Source organism: Hyaena hyaena, unplaced genomic scaffold (genome assembly GCF_003009895.1).
Source record: "Hyaena hyaena isolate Hyena2069 unplaced genomic scaffold, ASM300989v1 scaffold_973, whole genome shotgun sequence".
Lineage (NCBI taxonomy): Eukaryota > Metazoa > Chordata > Mammalia > Carnivora > Hyaenidae > Hyaena > Hyaena hyaena.
Window position 1 is genome coordinate 417,546 of NW_024081601.1, and position 13,448 is coordinate 430,993.

At 33.2% G+C, this 13,448-nt stretch overlaps 1 long non-coding RNA gene across 1 annotated transcript in view; it reads left to right on the plus strand.

The window, feature by feature from the left end:
- The first annotated feature begins 7,299 nt into the window (after positions 1–7,299).
- The window catches only part of LOC120223216, a 76,963-nt gene continuing 70,814 nt past the window's right edge, over positions 7,300–13,448 (plus strand). Inside the window, exon 1 of the long non-coding RNA XR_005526237.1 lies at positions 7,300–7,359. This is a non-coding gene — a long non-coding RNA (uncharacterized LOC120223216). The remainder of the gene's footprint in view (positions 7,360–13,448) is intronic.

A 13,448-nucleotide genomic window follows, 5' to 3' on the forward strand; every position in this document is an offset into this window, starting at 1 on the left:
GATAATGACATGTATTTCAAGGCATTATTAATGATTAAGTGAAGTTATCATTTCAAACAGTTTAGCTCAGCTCCAGCAAGAAAGGAAGCATTCAATAAATTCGTATCATCTCAGATGAATTGTAATCCCACTGAAGGCAGGAGTTGGGCCTTCTATTTCTTCTCTGTCCTTCTTAGGGTTTGGCCTTTCTCTGCAGACTTAGGAATTTTTTTCTGTACTGACAGATTTCCAATATGCTGTTGGAATGTGCCTTTACATAAAGTATTGACTACATTGCAAATGCAGATTTATCATTTAGAAAATTAGGTTTGTGCCTGTTTTTTCCCTACAGAATTAAACATGTTTGACTTATAGACAACCCAAGAAGGAGATTGAGAAGATTCTCTGTCTTCTCCATTTAAGGAAAGCCAACTGCCCAATGAAAAACAGAATTGGATTCCATGCAAGCTACTCAGAGGCTACTGATGCTTCCTTTTCTTGAGGATAATATCTATTCAAACCTGAAGGCTTTTAAGAGTATAAGCTGTTACCCAATTTCCTTTTTACTTTAGCAGGTTTGTAAGTCAACTAGCTGTAGAAAACACTGTGAAGACTTTACTCTCAAATGTTCTTATACCTCACATGGCCATTTAATAAAACACATCCTGCCCACAATTAAGAGAGCACTGGAACTTTTATTAAAAGCTGAATTCTAGAAGGTTATATATTATATTTTTGTAAGATGTTCATACATAGTGTTTATCTCCATGCTTATGGCAATTTTTGTTTTCTTCAAAGTAGGTCAAGTTGTACAGACAAGAGAAAGAGGGCTATATTTTTCTCCTTTTTTAATTATTTTTTATTATAGTTTATTGTCAAGTTGGTTTCCATATAACACCCAGTACTCATACCAAAAAGTGAAGAGGTCTATTTTACTATGTACCATCTTATTGGCAAGTAGTTAGGAATTTGATGACATTTCTAATCCTGATGAGCAATGTTATTGTTGTCATGCTTTCTAGAGAAGAAACTTAGAGCAGATTTATGACAGCTAAATCATTGGTGCCTCTTTTTAACTAATGATAAACTAGTGGTAACAGTAACATATAAAGATAATTAAAATTCTTCAAGTGAATTAAAACCCAGTTCTCCCAAGTACTTCTGTGTCACTTATGTCTACACGTATTATTGAAATAGCATATTTGTGTCGTTAAAGAACACAAACATAGTGTTCTTATAAGATTAATCATTTTAGAGATAAGACGTCTTATTAATACTATTTCAGTATTTCTCTGATTATAAGATTACTTCATGTTTGCTGTGACAACATAGAGAAATATTGAAAAGTATGGAGAAAATTAATATTACTCAGATGCCTACTCTTAGAGACAGCTACTGTTAAAATTGTTACAGTTACTTCCACTGGTGAGTCAGTAAGTCTGAGTGTATATATTTATTTTCTTCTCAAAATATGGCTACACTGTACCTACCATTTGGATTTTTCTCCAAATAATAATATTGTGCAACTTTTAAAGTATTTTATTTTCACCTGTTAAATGATTGATTGGTTTCTAAGACATTATGAAATCTTGTCAATAGGTTTATAGAGATTACAGAGAATTACTGCCTATGGATATGCAACAAATATTTTAACTTTCTGCTTTTCTTTGTTCACTTAGATTATTTTCATTGTATGTTCTCTTCCCTTGTTTATACTATCATGAACAGTGCAAAAGTCATTTTATTTGTATTCAGTCAGAGTATATTTCAGATTACTTCATTAGGACAAATTAGTTAAAGTGGAATCACTGGGTAACTCTGATGTAAATACTTCAAACATTTGATTATGTATTACCTAACTGGCTTTCAGAGAGACATGACTATACTCGAGTACTAAGGGTTACTCCTAAGGGTTACATCTGTAAGAGATATTTCACTCATTTCGTGACACTCCTTCATAAGATCTTAAAACAGCAAAAGCAATATTTGCCTTAATTTTCATATTTTATAGCTTCTAGTGAGGCTAAATATCTATACAATAGTATTGGCCATTTTCTGTCCTTAATTTAAAAAATATTTCTAATGGAATATGTATCTCTTATATACTAATGTGTGAGAACTTTTATATGCAAAAGATAATGACTTTAGTAATTAAACACAAATAATTTTTCCAGTTTTTTATCTTCATTTTAGGAATTTTTTAATATTCTTTTTTATCTTATTTATCAGTCATCTCTTCACTGTTATATTTTTAAAAATAGTCTCAGTTAGGATTATCTAACTCCAGTTTTGTAGAGATTTAATTCACCAGACCATATTGAGAATCAGTTATTGTTTTGAAGACTATTAGAACTAGGTTTAAATTCTGTTCTGCCATTTTGGTTTTGTTGAAAATTAGAAATAGCAAAACAGTAGATTTGTAGGTTTTTTAAATCTAATTTTAAATTAAATTGTGTATACAAAGCTCTTGGCTTGTGCCTCACACATTTAAACACTACATTACTGATGTCACTTATGGTGATGATAATTTATATAACCTCTTTAAACTCCTGTGCTCATGTAGGTGTTCTAGTTTTGTGGATTGTGAGTGGAATGTATGTGAGTAGGTCACTATTTTGTATTGTTTTTAAGTTTGTAATTAATTTGCATTATATCATTTCTTTAACATTGAAAAAATGCTATTTCTTTGTTCTATCAATATAATTAATAAATTAAAAATTATTTTTGTTTTTATTATTACATTTCAAAAAGACACTTTACATGCTTTCATGAATTCTTATTTAACATATTTTTAGATTATAATGTTTCCTATACGAATTTTAAAATCTTTACTTTTAATAGTAATAAGTTTGTATTTGTCCCTTTTAGGGCATTTTTTGTTCATGTTTTGTTATCAGAATTTAGGATAATTTTATGTAATAAATTGGTTTAAAAAAATCTTTATTATGTACATTATATTTAATTACATGTATTTATTATTATATCTTTGTTTTTCTAATTTGTAAAAAAACTAATTTCTGCATTTAAGTATATTATACCGTGTAAGATTTGCTCCATTTTTATTAAAAGATAAAAAATAGTGGCCCGTGTCTCTGAGATTCTCACATCAGATTATCTCAGTACTATCTGAGAAGCATTTTTCTAGGCAAACTACCCAAGAATTTGCATTTTTCCAAGTTTTCTGGTTTATTATTATGTATTCTAGCTCTTAGAACCTGAGCTTATGAGCCATCAAGCAGTTTCTCTTAGTGTTTTTTACCCAGTTTCCTGTGTTTACAGTATGCATGCTTACATATGTGTGTGTGTGTGGAAATTGTTGTTAGAAAATCCTTATATCTTCTCAGGATTTTTTTTACCTATTAGGGGAACAAAAACAATTACTAATTGAATCTTTTTTTTTCCCTGTTTTGACTTTTGGGAGCCCAAAGACAAGCCTAAGTATTAATCGCAGAAAGTTTTTATATACTGACTGCCTATGTGATCTCTTTTTGTCTGACCTTGACCCTGTGCTTTTTTCTTATATTGATTCTGTCTTCACATACATAGAATGCTACCACTTAACTTTAGCTTTTCATAATTTATTCTTAAAATAAAAGTATTCAAATATTAGCAAGGTCTATAAAGACAGATTTTTTTCCTGTTTTTTTCCCACTATATCCCCAATACTTTGAACAAAGCAGTGCCTTAGTAGGTAGTGGCACTCAGGATATATTTGTTGAATGAATACGTAAGACAACAAATCAGTGATTGTGAAATGAGACGGGAAGAATGCTATCTTAAAAATCAGTAACAACAAAAATTCATATTGCTTTGGCATTCAATACTGTGCAGTTACCTCTTCCTTTCTGTTTTTTATTTCTAGAACTCTTATAAATATGGCCTATTGTTTGTATCCATCTTTTTCTCTTGAAACCATCAAGAATGAGGCTATATTATTTAAATCAGCTTTAAATTATGTGTTTAAATAGTCCATTGAAATTATTTTTACTCAAATCGCAGTTGCTTTAAGACTAATAATTTCCTCCTTGAATATTATCTTCCTCATTGCTTACTTATATTTAAAATGATATGGGCTTATGTAAACATAACACACAGTGATATGTTTCAGTGAATATCAAGGATAAAATATGAGTGTAAAGAAGGGCTAATAGTATAATATATTGTTCTAACAAGCATAATTCAGAGCATAAACCAGTGAGCTATTAAAACTTTAAACTGGAAAAATAGGCATAAGCTAGGATGACCCAGGGCAAACTGAAATGTGAGGTCACTGTAGTCCAAAGCAGGCTAAATCACTGAGGTCTTGCTTTTGTAGAAAAGCTTTTGGCTGTGTCCCCAGATCCCTTAGGTATGAATTAATGGTCATCTGCAGAAAGAGGCATCAGTGGAAACATTTGTCAATCTGTTGTGATCACAGTGTTTCTAAAAAGCAAAATGGAGTATTTTTCTTCTTTTTGCCTAATTCACTCATATATGTCATTTAAGCTCAACATCTGAACTCAAGTCTTCCTGTTATAGGCACTTCTAAGAACTCCACAACACTGGATGGAGCTGAATTTTTGTGTTTATTATTTAATTAACTGTTCCTGTTATATGTACTGTGAAGACAGACACTGTCATTTTTTCTTTGTTTATCTGCTGACTGTTGTATCCTCTGCAGACACTCTAGTTCCTTATACAAATAGATATTAAAAAATGTTTAACAAATAAGGGAGTAAGCAAAACCCTTATGTTTTACCCATTCTCATTACATTTGCTCTGAGAAGCCTTCATTTTATGGCATTTAATATACTCTGTAATCCATCTTTCATTTTTTTCTCTGTCATAGTCCCTCAGAATAAATATACACAATATATTATAAGTATATATGTGTGTGTGTGTATATATATACATATATACACACACACACACACACATATATATATATATATACACTTAGCTATGTTTAATTATTGTATTATCATTATTTTAATCTATGTAGCTGTGGTAAATAGGTGTCTTGGAACAATTCTCAAAATCTGAACATCTCACTCTAGAATATATCATATTCTCCCAAGTTCATGAAATGAAAGTGATCAGCAGTGATGTCTTTTTTGCTTGATTCTTTTATTTTGTTTTGTTTGTGTTTCCATCAGGTTTTTATTTAAATTCTACTTAATTAGCAAAGAGTGTAATATTAGTTTCAGGACTAGAATTTAGTGATTTCTCATTTAAATAAAACACCCAGTGCTCATCACAATAAGTGCCCCCCAGCCCACTTTCCCTCTAGCAACCCTCAGTTGGTTCTCTATAGTTAAGAGTCTGATTGATGATTTGCCTTTCTCTCTTTTTTTCTCCTATGTTTTTAAGTTTTGTTTCTTAGATTCAACATAGGAGTTAAATCATATGGTGTTTGTCTTTCTCTGGCTGACTTATTTCACTTAGCATAATATGCTCTAGCTCCATCCATGTCAAATGGCAAGATGTTATTCTTTTTTAAAATTCTTTTAAGTTTATTTATTTATTTGGAGAGGAAGAGGGAGAGGGAGAATCCCAAGCAGGCTTTATGCTATCAGCACAGAGCCTAAGGTGGGCTCGAATTCAAAAACCATGAGATCATGACCTGAGCTAAAATCAAAAGTAAGACCCTTAACCAGTTGAGCCACCCAGGCACCCTGTAAGACTTCATTCTTTTTGATGGTGAGGTATTATGCCATTATCTATATCATCTATATCTATATCCATATACCCATCACATCTTCTTTATCTATTCATTAGTCAGTGAACATTTGGGCTCTTTCCATACTTTGGCTATTGTTGATAGTGCTGCTGTAAACATTGGCATGCATGTGCCTCTATGAGTCAGCACCCCTGTATCTTTTGGATAATGCCTAGTAGTGCATTTGCTGGATCCTAAGATGGTTCTATTTTAACTTTTTGAGTAACCTCCATACTGTTTTTCAGAGTTGCTGTGCCAGTTTGCATTCCTCCCAACATTGTAAGAGGGGTCCCCTTACTCTACATCCTTGCCAACACCTGTTGTTTCTTGTGTTGTTACTTTTAGCCATACTGACAGGTGTGAGTTGATATCTCATTGTAGTTTTGATATCTATTACCCTGATGATGAGTGATGTTGAGCATCTTTTCATGTATCTGTTAGCTATCTGAATGTCTTCTTTGGAAAATGTCTATTCATGTCTTCTGCTTATTTCTTCACTGGATTATTTGTTTTGGATATTGAGTTTAAGTAGTTCTTTATAGATTCTGGATACTAACCCTTTGTCAAATATGTCATTTGAAAATACTTTTCCCATCCTGAAGGTCACGTTTTAGTTGTGTAGCAATGATGTCTTTTAACTGCATCAATAATGTACAGACTTGGACATAAGAAATGAGCCAAGAAAGAGCCATCTTCTGACTAAGTTTTGACTTCTTACCACATTATAAGTAGAGTTTACAATAGGGATCATATCTCGTAAGCTCCAAAATAATTTAGACTCTAGTAATTTTTGGAGGTGCCTCGGTGGCTCAGTTGGTTAAGCGACTGATTCTGTATTTGGGCTCAGGTCATGATCTCATGGTTCGTGAAATGTAGTCCCACATCAGGCCCCATGCTGACAGTGTGAGGCCTGCTTAAGATTCTCTCTCTTCCTCTCTATCCTTACCCAGCTCATGTGCACATGCTGTCTCTATCTCTCAAAATAAATAAACATTTTTTAAAAAAATCTAGTAATTATTAGTTTGACACCTCATTGGTTCTAAGATGTTTATAATCAGGGGTTACTAGTTACTTAATATTTTTTCAACTTCAATTTATCAAAAATTCTCTTAAATGAAGGCAGTCATAATAAAGTTAACTTGTTTTAGGACAATACATTGAAAATTCAGTTGGATGTGTTAAAGAGCTAGGGCACTTGAGTTCAGTCAATTGAGCATCCAACTCTTGGTTTCTCAGGTCATGGTCTTGTGTTTCATAAGTTTGAGCTGCTCATTGGGTTCTGCACTGACAGTGCAGAGCCTACTTGGGATTCTCCACTCTATCCCTTTCTCACTGCCCCTCCTCCACTCACTATTTCTGTCTCTCTCAAAGTGAATAAACTTAAATAAAAGAAAATGATAAAGAACTGAGAAATTTTGAAGTACTGTTATTTGGCAATAGGTTTATATACGTACACATACAACCTGTTGTCCTTAAATATGTTTATTTTGCAAATTTTTTCTTTACAAACAGGTCTCTTAGTTGTTAATACAAATAATGCTTAATTCTACCTGTAAAAGCAATACTATAGGTCAGAGATTAATTCACAAAACTTGATTTTCTTTTAATTTTAACAGAGAAGTATCTGGTCTTCTGGCAGAGAATTCAATCTATTTTGTTGACGACTACAAGATTATCCCTTGGTGAGTCTGTTAATGGGATGTTTGAATTTATGTGTACCCGCTTTTTAAATTCTTTTAAAATACTCTTTTTTTTTTTTTTGAGAAAGACAGAGCTCAAGGGGGGGGCGGGGGGCAGAAAAAGAGGGAGACAGACTGAAGTAGGCTCCAGACTCCGAGCTGTCAGCACAGAGCCCTACAGGAGCTTGAATAGGAATTTGAACTTAGGAACCCTGAGATGGTGAACTGAGCCAAAGCCGGATGCTTAACTGACTGAGCCACTCAGATGCCCCTGAGCTTGTATGTACTCTTAACCCCCATTACCCTCTGGTATATGTTCTTAAATCTAAGTATTTTATATGTTGGCTATACATATTGGATTTTTAAAATTAGTTTTACTAGTTAAAAGAAAAAAACAACTAAGGAATCATATTTTATTGTTTGCTAATGCAACTTATTTTTTCAAGTTATATATACCCCATTATCTTAGCATTGACTTTTTTGATCTTCTGCAGTTTTCACTTCCATTTCTTCTCATAATACCATTTAGCCTTTCCCTGTTGGTTATGGTTCTTAATTTTTCTTTACCTACTATTTGCAATTTAACTGTATAAAGCAATTCTCCATGGGATTTTCCAAAAAATATTAAGAAAAAGTTTTAAACAGGGATGATATGTTCTCTTGTGAAGGATTGTGTTCTAGATTATTATTGTTATTATCATACACATTAATTTCATCTATATCTATCAAAGAAATGAAATGATTTTTAATAAAAGGTCTTATAGGAAGGTACAGAAAGTACTTTCTATGAAAGTACAGTAAGTCAGCATGGGGGAAAGAAATGAAAACTAGCAAGTTCCTAAACTTGAACTGAGGCCTTTAAGAAAAGGGCATGTAAATAAGATTTATTAGAGTCTTTATTGATTTATTAGAGTCTTGTTGTGGACCCAATTCCATGTTTGAATGTTTTGAGGCCTTCTATTACAACTTTTACTAGTCCTATTCACACTAATTGTACTGGTGGATATGATTATGAATCATATATATGAGAGCTAAGTAGAATAAAATACACAACTCCAGTACTATTTTTAAAACTTGTTAAACAACAACAATAATACATCTATTAATTCACATCAAACTGTTAGGCGATAATCCTTTTTTTAAAACATTTTAATTAATTTATTTAGAGAGAGAGAGAACTGGAGAGGGGCAAAGAAAGAGGTGGATAGAGGGAATGAAGTGGGCTCTGTACTGATAGCAGCTAGCCCAATGTGGGGCTTGATCTCCCGAACAGCAAGATCATGACCTGAGCTTGAAATCAGAGACTTAACCTACTGAGCCACCCAGGCATCCCAGGAGATAATTCTTTATGTGTCTCTTGCATTTCCTTTTCTTTTTTTTTTTTTAAAGCAAAGGATATAATTAGTTTTTGTTCTTGATTACCTTCTAAAAATTTTTGTGTATGAAAAAATACCTTGGAAGATAGATACTGTGTCTCTCTCCTGCACAATGAGCTAGCTTGTGTTTTGTCCAGTACAATAAAGATCATATTTCCATACAGGACAAAGATTGTGTTTTTTTGCAGTGGGTTAAAAAGTATTGGAGTTTTTTATGTTTGAGGACTTCCAGCTGTAACACAAATCCACTATATGTGGAGCATCTACCTGGGCCTCTCCATGTCACCTGATGAAACTTTATTGGAAAGAAAAAATAGCATGTGCTATGGATAATTAAGTTCTTTATCTCTGACCCAGGAGTTTCTTCTCTTACATCAGCACCCATAAAACAGGCAGGATAATTTGTTATCTTACAAGTCCATTAAACTTCCACAGTTTTTGACACACTCTGTAACATAAAATAGGTTCTACGATTACATACATTTTTAAATGAGCAAACTAAGGCACAGTGAGCATAAATAGCTAGCTCAAGTGTATACATGTAGCAAAGAGAATAGCTAGGATTCAAATCTAGATAGTTGGCTCCAGAACCCATGGTTTCCAACATGTCACTACACTGCTGGTCACATTAACTTCTAGTGTCTCGAGGGCTGCATGGTTCTAGATGACCCAACTACATATTTATTTAACAAAGAGTAGTGACAATGACATGAATTTTGATCTGAAGCTTCATTACACAGATGTCTTAAAATATTCTTCCCAGGGAATGACAAAGCTCAATTTTCAACTATGTTTTCTTAAATGTTTTTAAATCAGTTCTACTCTTGAGGCATCTTCTCAAACATCTTGCAAATAACAGACTGACAGTAACTATTCTGCAATGATGCAGTATCCAAAATTATCAGTTTTAAGGAGGATTTGAGGATTTAATGCCCTGCTGTGAATAATAACGCTTTTTTATCATTCCTTATTTTCATGGCTCCCCTTCTGTGAAACACTTCCCTCCATTCTCTGAAATTTCTCTTCCTGCTTTACCATGTTCTGCAGTGGACATTTATTAATTTTGCCTTCCCAAAATTGGTTATCCCTTCTTTGTATAACTGTCCATTACCTTGACTTCCTGGTCATGTAATTTGGATTAACCTTACTCTACCCTCGTCCTTCAGAGCGGGACATACATCATACACAATTGCCAGTGACACTCTCATATAGCCAGCCGTCTCCACAGTGACTGGTTCAGATGTACCAGTGTGAATGGAGCTTCATTAGTCAAAGTTAATGGGCATGAACTTTGAGGTTTTGCTTGAATTTCTGGCAAAAAAAAACCCTAACAAACTATGACTGAGTTTGCTATATTTTGAAAATAAGCCAGTATCTGTCAGTGGCCATTTTGGTGCTGAGGAAATTTCCTTCCTGAGAATTAAGCCAACACAGATCAAACAAGACCAAGAAACAGAGTAAAAATTTTCTGACAATAGTATTTGAACACCTGGATCCATGTAGGCTATTCTTTAACCTAGAAATATCCATGGACATTTAGTTTTCTTATGCATTAATGCTCTCTCCCTCTCCATACTTTTATTTTTCCCATTAAGCCACTTTGATTTGGAAGTTAACAATAATCTTCAGATTTTTGTGCAATCCTAGTTTTCTTATTTGTAAAATTATATATTTTTACTTGATTTCTAATTTCTCTCACTTTATTATTTTTTAAAATAGTTTTGCATATGTTTATTTTTGAGAGGGAAAGAGAGAGAGAGAACGACACTGCAAGCAGGGGAGGGGCAGAGAGGGAGAGATGGACAGAGGACCTGAAGCAGGCTCCATGCTGACAGCAGAGAGCCTGATATGGGGCTGGAACTAACAAACCATGATATCATGACCGGGGCTGAAGTCACATGCTTGACCGATTGAGCAACCCAGGCACCACTAATTTCTCTAACTTTAGAATTGTTGCAGTTCTGTGATATTTCTGAGTTTTTGATTTTTAAATACCTTTAAAGATCCTGTCCTCTTGAAGTAAGAAAACAGCAGAAAAAAAATTTATGTATAATTATTTAATATTCAAACTTATGTGGGTTAGAATAATTACAATATTTTACTAATAAACAAATGATATAAAATAATTATGCTGAATACTAAACTGATGGAAGAATAGTACCTTCTGAAATAGTGAATATAGTAAAATTCCATATTAATTCAGCATTTAACACTTTGCTTTAAATAATACAGTCTTCATCTTACTGTTTTGAAAACAATATATTAGGTAAATTTATTGTACATTCAGTTTTACATTAACAAATATGCTGTACAACATATCAATATATTGTTTATAGGCTTGTTTCTTTATTTCAATTCCACATGAAAGATTAATATTGTAGTACTTTTCTGTTTATCAGTTCATATATATATTCCCTACCCTCCACCCCCATGGTGATCAGATGTATTGATGCAGGTGATGTGCTTCTCATTTATCCTAAAAAATTATCTCTCACATTTAGATAGCATAACATCCCTGCATGCTTCACAGAGTAGCAAAGAGTTTCAAAAAGACTGTATATATTCTGTCTTTTGGCTTATATGACTATTCTGTAAGATCAGTGTGACAGACACTAAGACCAACATTTTGCATCCAAGATTAATGAATCAAATATTTCAAAGAAGTCTAAAATACACATCTTTAGTTGCTTAGTCCAACAACACAAATAGGTAAATAGTTTGAAGTTGGTAGATCAAATAGAAATATTCCTTAAACTAAAATCTAACGCATTTTGTGTATATTATAGTATCTCTAAGCCTAGGACAGGGTCAGAACTGTCATATTGTATGACATGGTAGGAAATAAAAATGCAGAAGACTCATTCATTTATTGAATCTTCAGATATAGGGAGCATATTGCAGCATGCCAGACACTGTCTGGGGATGAATTCTCAGTGGTAAATAAGTCTGACTCTGTTTTGAAAGATAATCTTCTTTTATATTTTTCTACTTTTATAATATCAGCTAGAAAAGGATCTATTCTCTTATTCAAGTATTCCTGGTATGTAAGACTAACTCAAAGGCCTAGTTTACTAGGAAATCAAAGGGACCCTATAGAGTCTTGGATGTGCACATTAATAAGTCCTAGGGTAAAAACTAAAAAGTAATGTGTAATATTGTTTGAGTACGAAATCATATCAGAAACAAACAAACATACTTACAAACACATAAAACAGCATTTTCAGCTCTGCCATCTGCCCCGATGAGCACACAGTTAATCTCTCAGATGACAGAATATTCACCCTTGCCTTTGAAGATTCAAGGCTGGTTTTTGAAAGTGTGGTAGGCATAGTCTGTTCATGCTTAATACATGAATAGGAACAGAATATACATAAGAATAGCAACATAGTTAACCAAAATATCAGTTTTATAGTACAAAGACTTCCTGCAACCTTAGGCACCCAACCTTCCAAATGGTGCCAGTTATGTTCCCCTTCCCTGCTGTGCTCTGAAAAGGAGAAGCACCATAGGGATCAAAATTAAAACACTTAATTACTTTATGCTTTACATGCAAACTATCTGTGGAAAACAGCAGGTCAATCCTTTTTCCTATCCACTCAACAGAAGGCTCTTTGGTCCCTGGACAACTCCACTAAATCATTTGTGTTTAAATACTTTTCCACCAGCTTGCATTCTCCCTACAAACATCTTTACCCTCTCTTGGAAAAGCCTGTACACTTGGTTACTATTTAACCACTTATCTATTGAAGTAAATGCCTGAGAATTAAAGCTCCCTAGAGCTGGCTGATGAGCTTTCACATGGAGTGAGTATTGTAATACATCTGGAAATAAAGGCTAAGGGGAAAAGGAGGCTAGAATGAGTTTCCAAAGGCACTTCTTGGGATTTGCAGAATTGCCATTCTATAATGAAGTGTTTTCAGTGGAATCAAATTTATATTTCATTAATAACATTAAAATCCTCAGGAAATCTTGATCATCTATTCCAATGTCATTAGCAGAGACTGACATTGGGATAGACATCCTAAAGGCTTAAAATAGACCATGATAACTGTAGAAGAATAACTGAGAAAATCATCCAAATATTTTTATACATTTTAAATTTGCATATTTCATTTCCTCCTTATTCTTTTATCTTTTTTGGTTTAAAGTTAGACAGCATACACTTTGTTTTCTGAGCATTTCAACACTTATTTTGTAAGTTCTCTTATACTTATTACAATGATTTGAGTTAGGAAGTAGCAGTTATCTCAGTTTAGCAAATAAGGAAGTTATCCTGGCCTTCAGTTGAGGTCAAACAATTAGTGCAGAACTGAAACTAGAATACAAAATTTTAAAAGCCCTAGACTAAGACTTTTCCATTAGAGTATGCGACTTCTTATCCATTTATTTATATAGCAATTATAAAAATATATATTAAGTGCAAATATGTAAAAGTGACTTCTCTTGCTGGGGTTGGGGAAAGACTCTTAGGTAATAATCTTAAAAGAGTGTTGCAGTAAGGAAATTTGTTCAGATTAGGAAAAAAAAATATAGTGTGTAAACTGAAACACATTAACTACATATCATAATCTCAAATTAAACACAGTATGTAGGTGGGAGAAGTCCAGGGTAGTTGAAAAGGCAAGACAAGAATGGAATGTTATGGAAATGTGGCAGACAGTGTGCTCCTTCAAAACTCCTGAACTTAACTTTCTTTTCCAAATTGTCTCTGATCGC